The following is a 24,404-nucleotide window of genomic DNA, read 5'->3' on the forward strand; positions in this document are numbered from 1 at the left end:
AAACTACAGGCATTCTGTTAGAGGTATTCATTAAACTCAAGATTTTGTATGGAGAATAACTGACATTAACTATTTAACCAATGAGTAGCAATGGAGGAACAGATCTTGTAACCTAGGACTAACCTCTCTAAAGAAAAAAAAAATCACAAGAATAAAATATTTTGTTCATCTAGTCACTGATGTTATATTCTCAAATTCCATAAGATTTTACTGGATAATATAAAGGATTCTAGACTCCTTTCTCTTCTGCTCTTACAAGTTGTTGTTATTGTGTGTGTGTTTTGAATGGAAAATTTTGAGAAATAGTTTTAAAGGCAAACTTTTTGAGACCAAGTTCTTGGGTTAAGTTACTCCTTGATTAGTTATTTGGCTGTACCCCAGAAAAATATCAGCTCACCCACAAACTTGGCCAATTTTTTCACAACTATGTACTTTTCTCATCTCCTGTGAGTTTATTCTAAACAATAGGCGATTCAGGACATTCTGTGTATTCTTGGGGAAAACAATTCCAAAGAAACCTCAGGATACGAAGTAAGGCACCTGCCATAATGGCTGGACCACAAAGGCTGCTGAGAAGATCTCAGAAGGAACAGTCATACAGGGGTCTCAAACAATTTACCTGGGGGCCGCAGAAGGCAAAGTCGGGGTGATCCTTGAGTGCAAAGTCAGTAGTAAGCCTTGAACATTGGGGGGTGTGACCCAAACAACTAAAACAAAACAAAACAAAAAAAAAGATTTCTCTAGGGCAGGGCCACAAAATGTTGTACGGAGGGCCGTTTGCGGCCCGTGGGCCACAAGTTTGAAAGTCAGCCAATGTGTGTTGAGCAAGAGCAGAATAGATCTCACTAGAACATCACATATTGCTTCCATTCCTTGTGAGCTACATGAATATTGAATAAACTATTAGAATTCTTTTATGATGGAATGTTCTACCTTTTAATGATACTTGACATTCTTCTTTGTCAAGATGGTGCCATGATATATGTCTATCACTTCATAAGAATTGTGGCATAAAGAAGACAATTTCTTTTAAATGTTGCCTCTTATTTGGGTCAAAATTGCTCTGATTTTTAGATAGTTAATAACTTTCAAGAATAAATCAGTGAAGCAACTTGATCAAATTAGTAGAGACTTATGAGTTATATAGATTGAAATTTAGGTTTTGTGGGAAGAGAAAGTGGCTTTATTTCCTCATGACCAAAATTTTACTTAACTCTGTCAGATTAACGGAGCTGCAATATGATTATATCATTTGCATTAGGAGTTTAAAAGCTTAAACGCTTAAAAGATATCCAGAGAAATAATTCTGGATAAAAGAAAATCACAAATAAGCTGACCCAAGCAAAATCTACTGAAGCAAAATAACTCAGAGAACAGGAAAAGACACCCACCAGAATTAAGTATTGTAGAAATCAAATAATATTTCTATACATATATACATATAATTGTGTTTTTTTAATTATTTATGTAGCATGGTTAACACCACTCTTATATAGACAATCCACTTGATTATTTCCTAAGGTTTCCTCTTTGTCTCCATCTTTGTTGTCATGGCTTGCTATTTTATTGTCACTATCTTAGGGTTTCTTTACATTGAGACTATCTTATTCCTTGCTATTAATTTCTTTATATTCCAATCATGAGTGATAATATTCACTGGTCATACACTTTTTTTTGACTCACTTCACTGAGCATGAGCCTCTTTAGTTGTATCAAGGTGGTAGTTCTGCTGTAAGATTTCACCACTTTGGGGGCCGGAAAGATAGCATGGAGGTAGGGCATTTGCTTTGCATGCAGAAGGATGATGGTTTGAATCCAGGCATCCCATATGGTCCCCCAAGCCTGCCAGGAGCGATTTCTGATCATAGAACCAAGAGTAACCCCTGAGCACTGCCAGGTGTGATCCAAAAAACAAAAACAACAAACAAACAAAAAGATTTCACCACTTTTAATAGTTGAGTAGAAATCTATTGTGTCGATAGACCACATTCTCATCATCCATTCAACTGTTCTCTTTCTTTTTTGGGGGGGGGGGGGCATATCCGGTGATGTGTCAGGAGTTACTCCTGGCTATATGCTCAGAAATTGCTCCTGGCTTGGGGGACCATATGGGACTCCAGGGGATCGAATTGTGGTCCATCCTAGGCTAGCACAGGCAAGGCAGATGCTTTACCTCTTGCTCCACCACTCCGGTCCCATTCAACTGTTCTTAATCACGTGGATTGTTCCCAGACTTTGTCTATTATGAGTAATATTGTGGAGAACATTGGGCGTGCACACTTAATCTTGCAGATTAATGGTGTATTGTTCTTCTAGAACTTTTAAAATACCTCTATTAGCCATGATTAGGGAAGCCTTTGTCTTAAAATTATATGCCTTTTTGATGGAAATAACTTTAGGTGTAGCATTGTAGGGAATTGTCTGTTTTTATCAAAAGCTAATAAGCACAAATTTTAGAAAGAAATATTAAAAATGTCACTTTGTTGTGCAAATATGACACCTTTTTTTGGAATGAGGTATACAAAGTGGCATATTCAGAGCTTACTCTTGGCTCTACATTCAGGGATCTCTCCTGGCAGGCTCAGGGGACCATAAATGGTGCTGGCAATCCATCTCAGGTTGCTTGCATGCAAAGCAAGGATCCTGTCCCCTGAACTTTGGCCTATAATGCCCAATCTTAAGAAAGCAATATGTCATTGAGGGGAAAATAAAATTATTCTTTATGGTCTTAATGACATATAGAAATATGTTGCTTTTATATTAAATATTGAACTAAGGCCCAATAAATCATTTGTCTGGGGGGCAGTAAGTAAACATAGAACTCTGTAGGCCCTGATGGATTTCTTAAAGTTAAAAGTCTTTCTTTAATTAACTCAATATAAAATTGGATTTGTTGAGTCACTGCATATTAACTTAATTAGAAATTCCTTCACTTGGTTGCAAATATATATAATGATAATTTTTTTTTTTTTTTTGGTTTTTGGGCCACACCCGGTTGATGCTCAGGTGTTACTCCTGGCTATGTGCTCAGAAATCGCCCCTGGCTTGGGGGGGACCATATGGGACGCCGGGGGATCGAACCACGGTCCTTCCTTGGCTAGCGCTTGCAAGGCAGACACCTTACCTCCAGCGCCACCTACCCGGCCCCGCAAATATATATAATGATAATTTTAATGGAGAAAGTAGAAGCAGTCTTGGTTTTTACTCATGTATTAATATTACCCACAAAAGTGAAACAATGACAAGTAATAATAAGGTGTTTGCTATTTATTGCATGGCAAATTCTACATTTTATTGGTTCTACCATATAAATGTAAAATAATATATATGTGTATATATTCAGAAAGAGCATCAGACAGAAGTCAGAAATCAGTGTGATTTTATTTTTAATTTAGGGGATTCATCAAAATGGCACTTAGCTATGTGGGGACCCTCCCAATTATTTAGGTCAACCTAGTCAGAAGTTCACTGCAAGCACCAGAGGATGTAGTATTAGTGGAGTCCTGAAATGCTGGGAATTATCCAGACCACCCATACAGTGCTTGGGAGATTCCAGGGTTTATCTGGTAATGTCTAAGGTACCATGAGTCTCAGGGAGTGATCCCTGCAGTATTGAATATTATCTAGTCCTCCAAACAGTTCTTGGTGGTTCCAGGGCTGAATCTAGTAGTGCCTAAGGGATCATGACTCTCAGAGTGATTGGGGCTTGACCACATGCTAAGTAAAAACTGTAAAGATCGTGCTGTCAATCCCTATGAAAGTATAGATGGGGGAAGGGATAGATAGGTGATGAGAACTTGGATCTCTTCTTGTTGTGCTCAGGACTGTACTTGACTCTATACTAAAAAAATTATGCCTTTTGGAGCTGGAGAGATGGCATAAAGGTGCGGTGTTTGCCTTGCAGGGAGAAGGATGGTGGTTGGAATCCTGGCATCCCATATGGTCCCCTGAGCCTGCCAGGAGCGATTTCTGAGTGTAGAACCAGGAATGACCCCTGAGTGCTGCTGGGTGTGGCCCAAAATCCAAAAAGATATAATTATGCCTTTTAGGGCTTGGGGTGATACATGGTGCCAGGAATTGAACCCTGGTTTGAGAGGTTCAAGGTGCTATATTATCTCTTCAGTTCCCATAAGGTTGTTTGTTTTTTTTTTTTTCAAATAAAATATATCAGTATGCTAGGAAAGCAAATATATTACTTTAATAACAAGCTGTTAACATTATGTTAGCACCAGTCAATTATAATTATATCAAAATGCATTTTTATTGTGCTCATTTATCAAAAAATGTCTCATAAAAATGAATAGCTAAGAACCTGTGGTACATATACACAATGGAATACTATGCAGCCATCAGAGAAAATGAAATTATGAAATTTTCCTATACCTGGATGGACATGGAAGCTATTATACTGAGTGAATAAGTCAGAGGGAGAGAGATAGGCACAAAATAGTCTCATTCATATGTGGGATTTAAGAAAAATAAAATACAGTATGGTAATAATACCCAGAAACAATAAAGATGATGATGGAAGGATCATCCCACAATATGAAGCTTGCCACAAAGAGTGGTGAGTGCATTTAAAGAAATAACTACACTAACAACTCTCATGACAATGGTAGTAAGTGAGAGAAGTAGAATTCCTGACTCAAATACAGGCAGGGGGTGGGAGGAAAGAGATGGGTGGCATTGATGGTGAGAAGGTTGCACTGGTGAAGGGGGTATACTTTTTTATAACTGAACCCAAATACAAATATTTTTGTAATCATGGTGCTTAAGTAAAGATATTGTTTTTAAAGAGAAACATAATTTAGGTATCTCAAATAAGTTCTGAATTATCCCTGGTTGTGCTTCATCTCTGTCTACAATAGTTGTCTTACGGTAGAGAACTCTCTGTGGTCCACAGAGTTGAATGCCAGTTTCTGGCAACATTTAAACTATTTAAAAATCTATGTAAATGAAAATATTTGTAGAACCTGGACCAAGGAGAGCCATGAGAGGAAGGGAAATCTGGTGTTATTTCATACAACCAATACTTTCTTTTTCATCTAATAGTGCTGAGATAGTAAGAATCTCATTCGCCCCTTTGTGTGAGACGTAAGACTTTCTATAGTTAATTAATAATAATTCATATGCTAGAGATTATAGTTGTCTTACCCAAAAGAGCAAACATAAGACTTAAAAAATAAATTAAATAAATGGGTGTTTATCTTTTAGTTGAAAGAAAAACTTGGGAAATATTTGTAGTTGCCCTACCCTTCAAACTCTTTGTGTATTCATCTGAAAGATCAGTGAACTCCTGCAGATTCTAGTAAACTTGTTCATTGTGGTTGGAGTTTCCTTTTACGTCGTCTCATCTTTTAAACAAATGAGCATTGGCACTCTTTTTATGTTCTTGTTTTGTTCGTTTTTATTCTTTTTTTTTTTCTGATTTGATTCCCAATGAAAGGAACATCAACATTTATGGTAGTCCTTGAAAGCACAAAAAATTCTTTTGTACAGAAGATTTATCTTTAAGACAATGCTGCTCATAAGATTGGTAGTAGTAAAATGATTATTAAAGCTTAGGCATGAGTTATTTGCAGTACCAGAGAGAGAGGGAGGCCTCAGACTCCAAGCTTTCAGTTCCCACTCTCTTCCTATTTTACATACTAACCAAAGACTACAGAGCCATTTTATATCCATCTCTGCAATAGAGAACTCTCAACAAAATAACAGGGGTCTTCCTTATTGATTTGCATTTTAGAACATGATAGAACTGGATTTGAATCTAGGTTAACCTCTTAGTGACTGAGTCACTTAGGAGATTTAGGGGTTTAGTGGTTCTCCAAGTGTGACTCAGGATTATAGACTGAAAACTACCAGGAAATTTGTGAAATATGTATAAAGTATAATGTCAGACTCTACTTTAAAAAGTTAGCCACTCTGGAGATCGAGTCCAGCATGATTAGATTTTCAATCAAGTCTTTCAGATGATTCAACAGATGCAAAGGCTTGAAAACCATGTTCTGGCTCAAGGCATGGCATCCCTACAGTATTTATTTTTCTTTAGAGGGTGTACCTAGGAGCAGTGATAGCAAGTTTTCAGGAGGACTGAGGCTAGAAAGTAAAACAACTGATTTGTAGTAGGTGTTTTCGAAACATAAAGGGAAGTACTAGAGGAATAGGGGTCATAGACATCTGGTATACCAATAATGTAGGCGAATGGCATTGCTATATATTCAAAACATAAATGCAATAACAGTGAGAATTTGTGATCTAAACTTCTACAACTAAATTATGTGCCTGGTTGGGGCAGGGGAAACATTAGTGGTGGGAACTGGAAGGGATCATGGGAATACTGGTAGAAGAAAGTTGACATTGATGGTGGGATTGGTGTTAAAATACTGTATGCCTAAGATTTATCTATTAATAACTTTGTAAATAACTGGTTTTTAATTAATTAAAAATAAGTATTTCTTTTTAAAAGAGCAAAAAAAAAAGACACATAATCTTTCCCTGGGAAGCCAATTTTCCAACCACTGTGGTTCTTCCAATAGAACAGAAGCAAAAAGATTCTCTTTGCAAGACATTGCAAAGGCATTGCAAGACATTGGTTTAACCTAGAAGAGATGACTATGTCTAACTTTTCAGTGAACTGGATGGTTCACAGTGGCTCTCTCTGAAAGAACTTGACTCTGTCATTGAAAGAAATCAAAACAAGGCAAGAGATATCTCTTGCACCTAGGAAATTCAGCCAAATCAAGGCGGAGGTCTGTGTTACTGTTGTCACCACCATTTCATTTGAGTTTTTATGTGGTTCAGCCTTTTGTGTCACTGACTTTGTTCCATGGCCAAATTCAGATCTTGAATTACTTAAAATGGTCTGTGTAATATGACTTAATAATGTTAAAGTCCGCAGGCTTAAAATAATCTAAAAAATTGGTTTCTGAAAAATCAATGAAAAATTTTGTTTTGCCTCACCAGTAAAAGTTGGGCTTAACTGGTTTATAAAGTATAGAAGAATGAACAAAATTATTTTTCCCTCTTCGTCTCATCTCCTTTCTAGGCTGATGGGAATAGAGAAAAGTCATTAAACAATGGCTGTGTGATAGACACTTTCCTAAGTGTTCATCTTCATCCTCTGTTCATTTCTCTGGCTCTTGAATCTGTGCAGTCACCATCTCTAGCAGGATTTGGGAGATTTTACACTCACATCAATTGGCCACCTAAGATTTTTTTTTAATCAATTTGAAGAATATTCTATCATTTGTAAATGAGTTTAGCCTCTTGAAACCTGATTTCATTGGTTTCTCACTGTACCTAGAATTTGAAGAAAAGCAATCATCCAGAGTCATGACTCTTGTTCCTTGTTACCATAGTCCTCAAAGGTATATCCTGACTTGGCAGAGACAGTGAGGTGAAAAATATTTTTTAAAAAAAAAGAGAGAAGAAAAAAATGGCAGCAAATAAAATTAGTGAAGCATAAAACTACAAGTCATAATAATAATTACCCAGAGGGAACATTAATAGCTTAATGGCTCTGAAGAAGGGGAAATATTTAGCTATAAACTGAATTTGACAACTGCATGTAACACTTTATTCAAAGGTTCCCATTACTGTTTACCAAATCTACCTGGAGATCAAAAGATTAAAACCAGTTACTCTTGTGTTTATATAGAACACACAGCCTCAATCTGCTTAAAAATCTCTGGTTTGGGGCAGAAGAAATAGTACAGTAGGGAGTGTGCTTGCTTTGCACATAGCTGGCCTGGTTCAACTCCTGGTACCCCGGGTCTAGATGGTCTCCCTGACTCCTGTCAAGACTGATCTCTGAGTGCAGAGGCAGGAGTCAGCCCTGAGCACCACCAGGTGTGACTCCCAAACAAAATACAACAACCAATAAAATATAACAAATCCCTCTAGTTTTGTCGCACTCCACATAGAGGCAGAATCAAAAATGCAGTCTGAATATTTTGTTTTGTTTTGTTTTGTTGGTTTTTGGGTCACACCAGGCGGTGCTCAGGGGTTACTCCTGGCTGTCTGCTCAGAAATAGCTTCTGGCAGGCATGGGGGACCATATGGGACACCGGGATTCGAACCAACCACCTTTGGTCCTGGATCGGCTGCTTGCAAGGCAAACGCGCTGTGCTATCTCTCCGGGCCCCAGTCTGAATATTTTACAGCCTAAATAAGACATTTCTAAATCCTTGACTCCAGTCTAGACCCAAACCTTGTGGAGAAGAGGTCTTGCCTGGAGGAGACCACTTCTGTCCAGCCTCAGCTGTCCCCTAATGACTGCAAGAAAGTTGTTTAATCATTTGCTCAAGCAGTTATTTTTTTAGGCTCCACCTCGAATGTAATCACTTACTTATCATCCTGCCAAAGTATTTGTGCTGGGGGAAGGAAGGGCAACTCCATCCAGGCAGAACCTGCTGTTTCTTGCTTCAGTCCAAAGTGTCCTGAGTGAAGAGGCTGGTTCGAGTGATTTGGGAATTGAATGGTGTCATTGTTCCCATTTTTTTCTCCCCTATTTCTTTTCTCTTGAAAGAAAGGTTTCCCTGAGCTTGAAGAGCTTTAAGATAAAGAGGAACATGACAAGTGTCACAAACCTTGGGCTTGTAGAAAACAGATCATCTTTGTTACGCTTGAGCTGGGTAAAATTGCACAGATTAGGTGGATAATTGAGGTCAAAGGCAATACTTGGACTTTTGTTTCCCCAGGTACTTTTCTCTCAGAAAGGAATTACACACCTCACTGAGACACACCGCCCTACTTTAGAGCCTGAGTTACCCATTTATTGACTACAGTGAATCTGCTGAGGTGTTAAGGAGGCTTCTAACTCTCTAGCTGTCATTTTGATTGACAAGTCTCCGTAATTTTTCCTTTAGTCATTGGTGATTTATCTATCTAAGAGGGCAGGAATATCTAAAATACAGTATCATATTTGCTGTATTTTTCAGACAGAATATTTGAGGAGTGGAAATGTTAGCAGTTTGCATTGGCTTCATTGACAGACATGTAACAAAAACATTATGCGGAAATATTCTTTAGGGGATCTCTGGCTGTAAAAATTAGATTCCAAGATCTCAGCCAGGCAGGTAAAAGATCTGCCATTTGTGGCCAATGGAAAGTTCTGGCATCCGTAATCACCTGCAAGGTATAGGAGATCACTTCTTCCTCTTTACATATGAAAGATGAATTCTTTCTTCCTATCTGGGAAATAGAAGTTCTGCCCTATATACTCTTACCCATCTGTGTATGTCATTTATGTCATCAAACCCACGCTTCCCATGAAATCTTTACAAATTAAACCAACCAAGTTCAGTATTTTTCCCCTGTGTTAATTAATTCTATTTTATCTTACTAGGTCCTCTCTTCAGCCATAAAGTGTGCCTCCCTTCCCATTTGACTGCCAACAGAAATAAAATTAAAACACAATGTAGATGATCCAACAATATCTTGTTTGTTATATCTAAGTTTCTAACTAATTTTCTAGCTTCCTGTGCCCTAACATTATTTCTCATCAATTCTAATTTTGTGAACAACCTATTACCTTTCTTAAGGTATAGGGAAGGTCTAATGACTCACATTTATTTCTTTGTGGGAAAAGAACAAAAATTAGCCTTAGAAATGGTAACTAATAGGATTTGTTTTTAGAGAGCATGCTGAAAGCAGGTTAGAAATATAGAACACAAGGGCCCGGAGAGATAGCACAGCGGCGTTTGCCTTGCAAGCAGCCGATCCAGGACCAAAGGTGGTTGGTTCGAATCCCGGTGTCCCATATGGTCCCCCGTGCCTGCCAGGAGCTATTTCTGAGCAGACAGCCAGGTGTAACCCCTGAGCACCGCCGGGTGTGACCCCCCCCAAAACAAACAAACAAAAAAAGAAATATAGAACACACACACACACACACACACACACACACACACACACACACCACCTAGTTCCCTGCAATTGACCCATTAGATCTTTGGTTTCTTGCTTATGGTCTAATATGATTTTATTTGACATGTGGGAGGTGCTTTATTTTATTTCAGTTATGCTATTTTTATTTGGTGAACAGTAACCAACCAAGAGTAACATGTCTGGTCATGTTTATATTTTTTGAGACCCATTAGTGCACAGATATACACAGTAAATGACATTAGTAGGCACAATATTATGTTGAGCTTAAAAGTTTTAACTCACAAAAGAGGAATGGCACTTAATAGTTTGATTCTGTGTATAAATTAAATATAAAATTATACTTTATATCTCAAAATTTATAAAAATATATTTATCTCCTAGAAAAATATGTATTGAGTGACCTATTAATGCTATGTAAATTTGAAAACTTTTTTTTGGGGGGGCACACCTGGTGATACTCTGAGGTTACTCCTGGCTCTGCATTCAGAAATTGCTCCTGGTTTGGAAGACCATTTGGGATGCCAGGGGATCAAATTGCTGTTTGTCCTAGGTTAACCATGTGCAAGGCAAATGCCCTATTGCTGCACCACCGCTCCAGTCTTTAAATTGGAAATCTTTAAAAAGTATTTTTTATTATTTTCTGACCATGTAATTGATAATTATAACCTAAGATTAAGAATGTAGAACATAATTTCTGGGAAAACTCAAACCTTCCTTATGTCAGAAAATTGGTTGAATAGTAGAAATTTTTGCTAGTTTATACAGTTAGAATATTTTTCAGGAAAAAGAAATAGAAATAATGTACTACAAAGTAAAAAATTTTCAAGCCAATGTGGGCTGTGGTATTAATCTTCTGAACTTGCCATCCATGGTTGCTTAAAATAACAGAAATGTTTTGCTATTATAGTTTAGAAATTTTGAAATAAAAGCTATACTTGCTCCATATGTCTTGCAGAGGTGCCTACTTTACCACTTCCAGCTTCTGGAAACTAGGGATTTCATTAGAAGCTTATGGCTTGTGACTAAAATGTTCCACTCTCAGTCCTATCTGCATAGTTTTCATAGTTATGAATGTTTCATGCATCTCTCTTTTTTTTAAGGCTATCAGTCAGGTTGAATTCATTTCCATCCTGATGAAACAAGACAACATAATGATTATATCTGCAAATACCTTAGTCAACTACAAGGAAAATCAACTTCTTAGGTATTAGAAATTAAGATTCATAAGTGCCTATTTTTTAAGAAGAGATATAAAAAGCAATCCAAACTTTAAATGAAGTAAATGGAAAAGCAATTATAAGTGCCACATTTTTTCTCAAAAAAGAATAGAGAGATGTGATGAATTAAAGAATAGCATTATTTTCCTATTGTTAAAAACAATTCAGTTATTGTTCTCTCAATTTATGTTGCTCATTTTGGAATAGTAAGATAATTGGGAATAGAAGAATTGATTTTTCACTAATTGTTTTGAATCTTTTATCCCTTGGAAGAGGCCAGGCCTGACTGTTCTGTAGTTTGCTATAATGATTAAACTGAGTTACTGGTCAGTACAGAGGTGTCTTGAAAGGTGGCAATAAATAAAATGGATAAATATGTTCAGAGAAACATAGAAATATGTCTCATAGAGACAGAGAAATAATACAAGAAAAGGGAGAATAAAGCTAAATAAATCAACTGTGGATGAAAGGTGAAAGTCATAAAGTATTCTCAAAAATATGGATCTTAAAAATGTGTAGAAAACAGAGATTTTGGTGTTGACACAATGACTCATGAATCATTTTCTTCCATAACTTCTTGGTGCCCCAGACAGCTGTGTGTTCTGAAGCTTCCTCTATATTTTCCAGACTTCCCAGCCTAAAGAGTAATAACAATGGTAACATTTGCATTTACTTAAGGTTTTGGAAAAAATCAAAGTGAAAATAAAAGTAACCTTCAACAAGCGTCTGCATGGAACAACTGACTCAACTAGTCTAGCCAAGACTTATTTTCATGGCAGAAATAGCAATGTTTTCGAGCAGTGTGTGAGTACAGAGAGGTGGGGGAGATGAAGGAAAGTGTGGAAAGTTGGAAATATCATATGAATCTTTCTATGAAAGAAAATATGCTCAAAGGAAAAAAAAAAAAAAAACACTCGGTTATTTAGTACTGTGTTTGTGAGGTTGAAAGATTTGAACTTCTGACAACTAAAGTGTGTATTGCCCAAACAAACACCATCTAGACTCAAAGAATGGACTGGAAAAAATTCAAATGATTATATCCATTCTCACCTCTCTGTTTGCCAATAAAGTCATCATCAATTAGAGAAACAAAGTCAGCAGAAAAGGTGGATGATAATGGTTGAATACATTTTTCTTTTCTTTTTTAAATTGGTAGATTGGACAAGGATTAAATGTATTAAATATCAACCATCCTAGATTACATATTATTTTGAATCATTAAGACTCGTGATTGGGAGGCTAAGTGGGCAAGAAATATGTTTCCAAGTACAAAATACATAAAATTTTCTATTGTTGCACAGTCCTGAGAAATGCTACAGCATTGTTCTCAAGATATCATATTGAAAATTCTTTATTGGAAAATATTTCTTGTCACTGAGTATTTGCCACAACATAATGTATTAAATTACAGAGATTCAGTTGCAATGAAATCAATACATCTCAATCTATTTTTTCTAGTAATTAGAATTATATAAAGCCTTGGGAGTTGAATTTAAAAAGACACTTGCAAACATTTTTGAAGAATATAGTTGAATAGTCTGAATTGAAGAATTTACTTATAAGGGGAAACTTTCAGTTATTTAACTGTTAAATGCTGGTATGATGGCTATAGATTCAAGAAGCGTATTTGTGTGAAATCATGGTCTTCCACATCATGTATCACTATTTGGTTTATGGACCTTAGGAGTAAATTATCAATCAATAAATAAATGGTTACTACTCAAAAAACATAGATTACAACAATATCCATAATAAAGTGTTGGGAAAGACAACTTATTATCTTTGCAACATTGGGCCTATAATATTTAAAAATGTCTTCTTTGACTTCCAGCTTTGCTAATTACTCCTGATCTTAATTTGAAACCTACTACCAAAAGTCATGTCTGCTTCCTAGACTCATGACATAGTAGGACTTGTGTCTAGTTGATCTTGTTTTGGCTTTCTACACAAATAACAGTTTATCTAAAATATTTTTATACAATAAAGCGTTCCTAATTGTCTTTTCTGGTGATTTTCCATCAAAAATAGTGCTCGCCTGCTGTTATTCTATTTGAGAGGATTTCCATTGAGTTTTTAATTTCATCTATTGAGTTTTTCAGTCTTGTAATTTTAGTTTGGAGTTTTCTGATTGTGTTCTCTTCATGTTGATCTATTCTTTCTTTGAGTTCTTTGAGCATGCTCCATATTACTTCTTTAAACTCCTTGTCTGAGAGGTTGACTATGTAGTTGGTACTTTCTGGGTCATCAGAGCTGCCATCTTCATTCTCTACAAATGCTGTTGCCCTGCGTTGTTTCCCCACTTGATACACTTGTAGCGGAGCTTTTGCTACGTGGCATGGTGGAATTTATGGGCTAGGAAATGCGCGGACCATGGTGTTAAGCAGAGCGGCCATGCTCCTCCGTTTTCTGGCTAGTGAACCTTGATGGCATTAAGTTCTCTGGGGTCTTCCTCGGCAGTCTCCCATAGGGATCAGGATGCCCTCCACCAAAAATAGTGATGATAGGTCTATCTGATTATTCGTACATGGGTGGACTTTATTTATTTATGCAACATTTTTGTTTGTTTGTTTGTTTTTGGGCCACATCCGGTGGTGCTCAGGTATTACTCCTGGCTGTCTGCTCAGAAATAGCTCCTGGCAAGCACGGGGGACCATATGGGACACCAGGATTCGAACCAACCAACTTTGGTCCTGGATCGGCTGCTTGCAAGGCAAACGCCGCTGTGCTATCTCTCCGGGCCCTATTTATGCAACATTTATTATAATTTCTATATTAGTAACTTTCAAGAGCAACGTATACCCTGACCTAGTTTAGAAAATTGGTTGGAATTGCTTCTAATTTGTTCAAGATTCCTTTGCTCTAACTCAGCTCTAAAATAACATGGGTATCTTAGTACAAAATTCTCTTTCCATACATCTCAGCAAGGTCTTTTTCATTGTTGTTGAGTTCTCTGCAGCTTGGGTTGTTGCTGTCTTTGCAAAAGAGTGCATGTATAATGGGACATTTACTTACATGAGTTTAGGTCAACATGGTGTTATTTAAGTGCCTTAACTGAAATCTATGGCCTTTGATATCAGAAAGTCTTCACTTGAATCCTGATGATAACTTTCATTTATCATATAATTTTGGGAAGACTATATTTGCTCATTCAAAGCAAATTACCTTAAATCAAATAAAATCTCATTCAGCTATTCAAAACTAGTGATATTGCTATTTACATCATTTTATTAAGAGTTAAGAAATAATGCACTTGCCTTGCATGAGAACAATTTGAATTTGATCTCTGACACCCCAGATGTCCCTTGAGTACTGTCAAGAGTGATTTCTGAGCACAGAGCAGGAGTAAGCCCTGAGCTCTGTCAAGTGTAAACCAAAAACAAAGGAACAAAAATTAAGATAAAATTTTTGTTATTCTGCTAGCAAACTTTAACACATAACATGCATTCCAGTAAGTAATAGTTATTATTATATGAAAATAGGTACGCATAGTTCAAAGTTAACTATCTTTTTATATATGGTGTGGAAATTGCTGGTCACTTGCTAGTTTTTCACCTTCTTAAGTAGATAAGGTGATAGGACAATACTTTCATTTCTTCTTATGAAATATCAAGGCATTTATTTTCTTTTTGTTTTATTTTGGGGCTATACCTGGAAGTGCTAAGCAGTTACTCCTGGCTTTATGCTCAGGGGTTATTTCTGGCGATGCTCTGGTGACTATATGGGAAGTGGACCACTTGCAAGGCCAATACCCTTTCCACTGAGATATTACTCTAGCCCCACACATTTATCTTCTTTCTTCAGATAGTAGACATCTTTTGTACTGAACATTAAGACTCTCAAAAAGGATTTCTTGAGTGCAAAACATGTGCTTTAGTCCATTGGACTTTTTTCATGATACATGTCTATTTGGTTATTTTTTGAAGATTGCCTTTCAAATTGTAGCCCAGTCAGTATTTAAAAATATGGAACTCCATGTGGACAGTGAGAGACAGGATCTAGTCTGCTGATAAGGATGCCATATTCTCTGTTTTCTTGTACATCTTCTGACAACGCAAAAGAGTATCTGCCAGTGGGAAAGGTTCCATTTGCAAGCATGACGAGTGCAAGTTTAATTTCCGAATCCAACAAAAGAGACATTCCTGGGCATTTTTATATGCATTTTTTAATAAGATCACAAAAATCACAGTTAGCCATTATAATCCCCAACGAGACATGATCTCACTGGGTTTGGTTCCTTGACTAAACTTCGATGTCCCACACAAAGGCAGTGTCAACTGCCTAGCTTGTGCCTTCCCATCTCCTTGTTGATGTCAGTGATTATTTTGGAGAGTAGGGTGTCCTGAAACAGTTTCTAGAGCAAATATTTTAGGAGAATTTGACTGTTTGGAGGTCACAAAAGTCCTTTAGTGGTCAGAATGGAAACTAAGAAGGGGATCAAAGTACTGTTTTACAATTATTAAATCAAAATGGTTTCTGTTTTGTTTGCTTGTTTGGCTGATTTGGGAAGGTAAATTAGAAGTTAGACCAAACAAATCACTTTAGGAAAGTGACAACACCTATTGGGAACACATTAAACACTTTTCCCCAAACATTCATACGCTACTAAATCCTTGAGGGAATGTTAATACACATGAGCCCTGATTGCCTCTCCATGTACCATACTTTTCAACTTTCTAACAATGACTATTCAAATAGTTCTCAGTTATCAAATACTTTTAATCTTCAATTATACTATACCTATTCTTTTGACCAAGCTTTAGCTTCACAAGGAATTCAAACCACAAGCTTTCTTGTACCCAACTTCTATGTATAAGTCTCCTTGGGATCCTGTATCCCTGTCATCTTTGCCTCTACCCTGAAAGTCTTCCTTTTCTCTCCACCTCCCTTCCTGATGAACTTAGTATCTCCTTGGCCTGCTCCTCCAGCTCATAGAAATTCTTCTTTACCCCAACTCTTAGAATCCTTTTTCCTTAAATGCTAATCAGATACCCTTTTCCCTTCATCAAAGCCTTTAATCCTGTCTTTGAAGAAATTCTTGAACTTGATTTACCAGAGGCTATTTACCATTCCATCTATCTTTTCCCTTTATTGTCTGACCCTATGATCAAATCTGCTAACATAGTTTGCTCCAAAACTGTGTATGAAAAGAGTAGGGGTGTAAATTATACCCTTGGGGCAATGTGACTCACAAGTTACTGTTATAGAATGGCTTCAGCTGAACAACCAACACAAACATAACCAATGTTTTGAAGAAAGTGGGATCCTACTCAAAAGGATAAATATGAAAACAAATTTATTCATGGGTTTTCAGATGAATATGTCTAAAGTTTCCTTAATGTATGATAAGGACTTAATAAGGACTTACTGAATTATATGGAAATGTTTAAAACTCTAAATCCTCTTATTGTTGTAACAAGCCAGCATTTTCTTTTCCATTCCATTAAAAACAATGACCACTATAATTAAGGTTGACTGGTATATAATAATCGCTTCCTGGTATATATGACTTAATGAAAATGTACCTTAATGTACCAATTCTGCCCAATTTTATTTCCAGTACAGACACTAAAGACCAATTTGCATTTTATGATACAAATATTAGACGCTAGAGACTTTTGGCAGGACTTCCATACTCTCTCCCTTCCCCAGTCGTAGAAGCCTTGAAGTCAAATTTTGGTGGAATTAAATCTTTGATGTGGAATTTTAAATGACATCTGGACAGATTCTGGGCTGTAAAACAATGACTTGATAATTGGGAATGAAAACATATCACTAATTAAATGAGACATTCAGAATTGAACATGCAGAGAATGCTGCAAATACTAAAATGAGATATTGGACAATTACCGCAGCTTCTATAAGCTTGCTGTGCGTTTTCCCCACCAACTCTGCCTGCAGAGGTATCATATCAGGTACCTGCGATTGGCTATGGATACAGGACACAAGCAAATGCTGCCAATCATTTCTTTTTGTCCTTAAATGGCCCCATATGAAAATTCGCTGCAGGGCATTATGCTTAGTGAAATAAGACATACAGAGAAGACAGACCTTGTGATTTTATTCCTATGTGGTAGATAAAACAAGAAAACAAAAGTATAAGCAAGACAAAACAAAACCACTCCTTTTAGACTAAATAGTGCTTCCAATGAAAAGAGGTAGAGGAGTAAATTGGGCAAAAACAAGTCATGCATACAAGGATGGATGCAAACTAAACTTTTGATGGCAAGTATTTTTATATATGTATATCTAAAACCTGAATTATGACATAAACCAATATTCTTCCAATGGACATGTAAAATACAGAGAAAATTTTCATCACCATGCAACCACAAATTCATTTTCTAGCATCCTGATGTTTATAAGTAAATTGATTCAATGTTCCAGGGATCCAGATGAACACTGGTTGTCATCGAGACTACTATACATTTCACTTTCAAAGGTGATAAAACATTATGTATACCAGGAATAATAGAACCCAGAATAGTTTTCTCTTGAAAGAAGCAGTTTATAATTTGCAGTTGTACGGCAGGAGGACAGGAAAGTCTTGTTAAAGTTATGGGAAGACACATTTTTATCTGAGTTTAAGGAAGGATTTCCTCACTGGTAGAGTTGAATCATCACAATGTAAGAATAGAACATGGGATGGATCAGTGAATGAAGTCATCATTAATGAGATAACCTAGGTAGACAACAAAAGTCAACCTGAGGGTAGGTTGTAGACAGACAGAACATAGACCATGATTTCTTATTTTTTTGCTAATGTTTTGAGGATCTATATCCACTTCTGATATTACCTGATTCAGATATCTTATCAATCCTCAGAAATTCTTTGCCTGATGAGGTTTAAAATTGGGAGTTGTTTCAAACCATGACCTAAGATAAAATAATTTATTCAAATCCAGGGAAATAAAAGGACCAGGCAAAAACACTTCTTAATTCTCATAATTCAATTTGAAAATAAAATGATCATTACTAATTTGAGACCAAGTGCATGTTGTCCGATTTACTCTGGATTTATCTCTAATTCCAAATTTCAAAATCATTTAGGATCATATATTTTACTCTAGCAGTTTGACTACCATGAGAAAAATAAGCCAGGGGATGTTCAAATCACTTAGTAGAAGGGACTTTTGTAAGTAGTCAGAGAGGAACATATTGTTTAGTAGAGAGAAATACAAACACTTCCTCCATATCCTATGGTATCCTGACAGTTATAAAAACAGGAAGTCCTACAACCAGCCAAAATGGCACCTGTGAAATTTGTTTAGATCTGTCTAAGGCACAGCTTATAGAGGTCTAAAGCAATGAAAACAGTAAATAATTTTTCATTAAGTAAAAAAAAAATCAGGTTTGAACAAACTGTTCTAGAATGAGAGATACTACAGGGGATAACACACCTGCTTTGCATATGGCTGACGCAAGTTTGATTCCCAGTACTACATACAATGCCTTGAGCATTTAAGGAATATTCTTGAACACAAAGCAGGAATAATTCCTGAGCCCTGATGAGTGTGGCCAACAAACCCCCCAAATTAAAAAAATTAACTATTTGCTTATTACTGAGGATCTATATTATAGCACAGAAATGTCAATTTTTCTTATTCCAACTTACTTTACTAAGTTAGACAGTTGTATTATTTTATTAAATATCATTAAAAGAGCTTAAAAAGTTTGCTTTAAATCCAGTGCCTTTCATAGGCACACAATTACTCTTACCTAATACTGCCCATTCCTTCAACCACATAAGTTCCTGTAAAGCTTTCCATTTCCTGTTTTACTTTTACCACCCAGAAACCATGACCTTAATCCACTAAGTAAATGCATTTCCCTTCATAGTCTCCAAATAAGACTGTTAATTCACAAACAGTAAGATGCCAAATATTATTTAATATTGTTTTAAGTGCATTTCCAATACACACTCACTTACTTTTGATAAGAGCTTATATATAAGTCTGATACCCTTATTTTTAATTATTTTTCTTTTATAGATGAGGGAATTGAGGTGCATAGATACTACATTACCTAGAAACAGGATTATAATAAGCACAAATATTTTAATCTTAAATATTAATTAGTATACCTATCACCTTAATGATAAGAAATGGAATCATTTTAATACATTTTTTGTGATTGAGGCTTCACCAAGCACTGATCAAGAACTCCAAGGGCCCCACTGACAATTCTAAAACCAGTTCAATTCTAAAAACAGTTCAAAACTGTTTAGGGCCTTTTGGTCCTTTGGGGTTTATCTGAGTCATCTTTATCAATGCTGCAGAGCCTGCTCATGGGAAGATAGGTACCACATGTGGTGCTTGAATATAGCCTTACATGCTACACTATCCCCTTATCTTCACACAACTTTTAGGAAACCAATGTCTGCTCTTCTTCCATCAGAGAAATGTGCTTTATCCCTCCTGTAGTTCTGAAGTGCAGTTTCCTTTTCATGAATCTTTATTTTCTTAACCATTGTGAAAGAGCAATCTGAAAGTACAAATACAAATTTCTTTTATACATGTGCATATTTTTTCCCAAAGGATCTGCATGTATCATGCTATGAAAAAAATCATATTGATATTTCATGAAACTTTTTTCTAGTATGAATCTCACTAACTAAGAGTAAGATTAACCTACTTGGCTCTTTTTTGTTAGTGCAATAGTTCTCAACATAGGGGTAATTTGGTCTCTAAAGAGAATTTTGCAATGTCTGAATACATTTAACTCTTCTTCAGTTGGTCTTGGGGAAGTCATATTGGCCTCATATGGCAAGGAGTTTAGGAAGAATGCTAAACTCTAAGTACTATATCTTTCTGCAGAAAAGAGTTACTTGGTCCATTTTTAGGTGTCAAATAAAAGGAATACAGAAGTAGGAGTTCCAGTACTGTTGAAATGATTCTTGTGAAGTCAAGTTATGCCCCAGCTCAAAAGTCTAAAACATGTATAAAGACTGCAGTGCATACTTTACATGCTGGAGGCTTGATTTTGATTAGCTGGTACCACATGATTCTCAAAGTTTTTAGATGTAACCCCAAAGTTACTGGGTGTAGCTCAAGAACCATGCACTGGGTAGTCCCCTAACATGGAAGACTATGCAGGAGCAATCTATATGTCTTATTTTTAATTTTCTCTTTTTAAACATCCATTTGGTTTGCGAAGAACTCAGATATGTAGTCTAATCTTGACACATGTATGTCATAATAAAACTTGCTTTGGGTAGGAAATGCACTCATCAGGCTGAAATGCACACTTTGTATGTAAGAGCCATAGGTTCAAATCCTGGTACCATAGGGTCCCATATGGGAGCATGGGAAAATGCCCTGAGCACTGCCAGGAGTGGTCTCAGAAATAGGAACAAATTATGAGAGAATATATCCTTAGCATTACATATTTCACTCACTGATTCATTTTTCAAAAAGTAAGAATTATATGTAAATAGTGTGACAACCATATTTTAGAGAAGCAATTAGTCTATGACTATGTTATTAACTGTAGATTAAGTTAAATAAATATTGAATGAAGTATTGCTATGGGTTTTATATTTTCTATCATTTATTCATATTGATTTAAGTAATTCCAAAATCAATATCTTAGTTTAGATGAAATTATATAAACAACTTTATATAATGTAATAAAACAAGAGAATCCTTTTTAAAAATAGTTGATTATTCATTTTCCCCCAATTAACTAAACCTGGGATTTAGTAATGAAGATTACAAAAAAATTACCCAATTGTTGATTAATGTTTTGCTCTCGCCCCATGATTTTATAGGAAAACCATGTATCTAAACACACCTTCAAGTCTTCCAACAGTAAAGCCATAGAATACTTAACTCATGAAAAATAACCAATTGGCATCAAAATGACAAATTATAAGTTACTAGACAGAGCCAAAACAAATAAAAAACATTCTCCTTAAATATAAATCCTTCCTGATCCCCCTCTATATTAGTCATCAAATTTGCATATTCCCTCTAACAGAAGAATTCCCCATAATTAGTATGATAATGGTCTCTACTTCCTCTTCTACTGCTCCTGCTTGTTCTGAGTTTAATCCAGCTATTGCCTCCAAAATTCTATTGAGCCATCTTTCAACCAAGTTACAGTAACATCATATTGTCACATGCTATGGTTATTTTCTTAAGCATCATCATGAGCTACAACTCAGCTTTGACATAGATTACATTATTTCTCATGTCACACTTTCTTCATTTCATACCACACCTCAAGCTTTTCCTTGTATCTCAAACAAATATTCTCAGCCTCCTTCATTGGATCTTGCTCATCTTCTCTATGTCAAAAATGGGTTTTCCTAGGCTTTGTTATTGAAATGCTTTCTTTTTCTAACTATACTCTGTTAACTTCAGGTTAAGATCTGGGCTCATTCTTGTTTGCAGGTTTGAACATTTTGAATATATATATATATATATATATATATATATATATATATATATATATATATATATATATATATTTGAAATATATATTTGAATATTTAAATTCAAATGTGTAATTTGAACATATATATTAAATATAACTATTTATTTGGGCCCTTTCCTCAATTAAGGGGGGGGGTGTTCATTTTTTTTTTTTTTTTTGGTTTTTGGACCACACCCGGCGATGCTCAGGGATTACTTCTGGCTGTCTGCTCAGAAATAGCTCCTAGCAGGCATGGGGGACCATATGGGACACCGGGATTTGAACCAACCACCAAACACCTTTGGTCCTGGATCGGCCCTTTGCAAGGCAAACGCCGCTGTGCTATCTCTCCGGGCACTGGGGTGTTCAATTTTTATGACTGTAATCCAACTACAAACATGTTTGTAATCACGGTGCTTTAATACATATATTATTAAAAAAATAAAAGAATTGTCAAGTTGAAATCTATATTGGACTGTTTGAAATAACTCCAATGACAAGAAGAAAACCCTCAATGACTAAGTCTTACTCTTCATAATTTGTTTTCTCTCATTTCCATCATTTTAGTCTATGGTATTAGTATTCTTTCAATTTGTAACAAGTGTTCATATTTTATATGTATTCAAAATTAGAGGAGAAGAATGGGTATTAAGAAACATTCTTCAAAACAAGAGAAAACCTAGAAAAAACAAACAAGCTACAGAACAAAGCCTGTTTCTCAGAAAAGCTTTCAGGCCTTTAGTCTTGTACCCATTAATGGACTTCTACAAGCTTGTTCTTGGAACCCAAAAGAAATGTTGGGCAAGAGGCTATTTGCTTGAGGTGTGGAATTACCCAGACTGGGTGTGTGTTTGTGTAGAAAAAAATCTTTACTGTGACAACAATAAGACGCCTGCCTATAGTTAAGAACAACCCTGGAAGAAGTACAAGTTTTGAAGACTGGTTAATAATAAAATACAATATAATACAACAAAGCACCATCTTCTGAAACAATAAGAACTTTAGGGACAAATCTGGATATAGTATAATTTGGGGAGATGCTTTTAACTAAACTCACCAAGATTTTTTTCAAAAGACCAAGTGTGGAATGGCAATGGGGGGGAAGGCTTTTTCTTCTAGAGTCTTATATTGTGTGAAGCATCATTGGCAAGGCTATTACTCTATGTAGGCATGGGAACCATCCAAAGAAAGCTTTGATTCACTGAAATGAAGCCGAGAACTCAGGGGCCTTTGTCTTTGGTGAATAAGTCCGGAAAGGCAAGAAAGAGCCAGATTCTCCTGTGGGGGTTCTCATCTCTAGGAGAAACACTAGGTATTGGCAGCTTTAGAGTAATGAAAGAGGAGCAGACGGCAAGAAGCTCTGTGAGGTTCCATTTCAGTGCTCTTCTACGATGACCAGTTCACAGGGTTTTGATCAGAACTTCCGAATCTAACATTGAGGTAAGGCATAGAGTGGGTGACACCATGACCCAAGATGGAACTAATTGCTCACCTCTTCTCTTAAGCTCCTTCTGTGTTCATGGATCTAATTGGCACCTCAACATGGCTTCCTTTGGTGTGGTAGTTCTCTCTGAGGTGAGGTCTATGGTGAAGATTATCATTCTTTTTTGTTGACATTTGTTTTTGGGGAGCGTGGAACCCAACAGTTTGAGAATATAAGTGCTGTTTATAGATGAACTAAGGGAAGTGACATTCAGAAAGAGAGATGCTCAAAGCCTGATGACTTATTAGCTTAACATTACTTACTGACGTAGGACAATGAGAACAAAGATGACTCCTTAATTTCCTGTGGAAACATCCATAAAAAGTCCTTTTTTGATGTCTTTGTCACTCTTTCGTGGTTGCAAAGGCACAACAAAGTGGCACTGAGCATTTGAGACTGTGTGATTAAACATACTGTCATCGATTTGGAATTAATTACGGCTTTACAACTTAAAATACAGAGATGCAACTAAAAACACGACTAAAAGGGAGAATAAATGCTAAAACTTGTCTTCCGTAAATGATAAGTTTTTCAGGCACTGAAGTCTGATTAGATTCAAATGCACAAGGCTTTTTAACTCTTGATGTTTTCCTTCTATTCCCTGCTTTTAATTTGCAAAGTGTTGGGACTCTTGCTATGGAGAAAAATGGTCTGTTAGGTTCCTTGATTACCTGACTCAATTTCATAAGAGGAAAAAGGGAGTGGTGGTGGCGATCATAGAGTTGACTTGGCAACTCTAAGACCGTGTAGATAGACTCCTAGCCATCATGAAATTATAATGAAGTCTTATTCCAGAGGTCCTTTAATTACCACCTTTTACTTCCTGAAAGCCTTAAGCTAAATTTGAAACTTGAGGAGACAGCTATGGAAAATACTCCCAGAAGCTCTGAATGCTCATCACACTAAAAACAGAACCCAAATTGATTATTTATTAGCAGGGCTCCTGAATGGCATAACATCCCCCTGTTTTTTCTTGAAAAGTCTTTAAAATTTTCCAATTGTTTTATACCTTAAACTTATTCAATATGGCACCAGATATATACAACATGCCCCTAACTAAATAGGAAAAATCATTAGTAGCTCTACTTTTAGAAAGGAGGAAAATAGTACAAAATCGAAATTGTAAAGGGCATGCTTCTTGTTTTGCACTGTTTACATTATCAGCCAATTCTAATTTTGTAATGAGAAAACTAGAATACTGTTGCAGTCTGAGAGATAGTTCTGGAAATTTACACCAGTCCTGATCTGCTCCTGACAGACATAGTTTTCTAGTCAGCAACATTCAATTTTCGAGTGTAGAGCTCTGCATTCCATCCCAGAGCCTCACCCCTCTGAAAGGCAGCGATTCAGCTGAGGTCAAGGAAGAAATGTTGGGCTGGGCAGGGTAGACGGGATCATAAGGGTCA

General features: G+C 36.3%; 1 protein-coding gene and 1 long non-coding RNA gene across 3 annotated transcripts in view; both read left to right on the forward strand.

The window, feature by feature from the left end:
• LOC126008255 (uncharacterized) overlaps positions 1-24,404 on the forward strand; it is a 505,884-nt gene that overhangs the window by 406,394 nt on the left and 75,086 nt on the right. The window lies entirely within an intron of this gene.
• The window catches only part of KCNJ16 (potassium inwardly rectifying channel subfamily J member 16), a 95,654-nt gene that overhangs the window by 43,815 nt on the left and 27,435 nt on the right, over positions 1-24,404 (forward strand). Inside the window, exon 1 of one of the 2 annotated variants that reach the window (XM_049772789.1) lies at positions 22,871-22,955. The exons of the other annotated variant lie outside the window; for it this stretch is intronic. The gene's annotated coding sequence lies outside the window, so the exon portion shown is untranslated. Of the gene's footprint in view, positions 1-22,870; positions 22,956-24,404 lie in introns of those variants that run through there. 2 annotated transcript variants of the gene reach the window in all.

Source organism: Suncus etruscus, chromosome 1 (genome assembly GCF_024139225.1).
Source record: "Suncus etruscus isolate mSunEtr1 chromosome 1, mSunEtr1.pri.cur, whole genome shotgun sequence".
Classification (NCBI taxonomy): Eukaryota; Metazoa; Chordata; class Mammalia; order Eulipotyphla; family Soricidae; genus Suncus; species Suncus etruscus.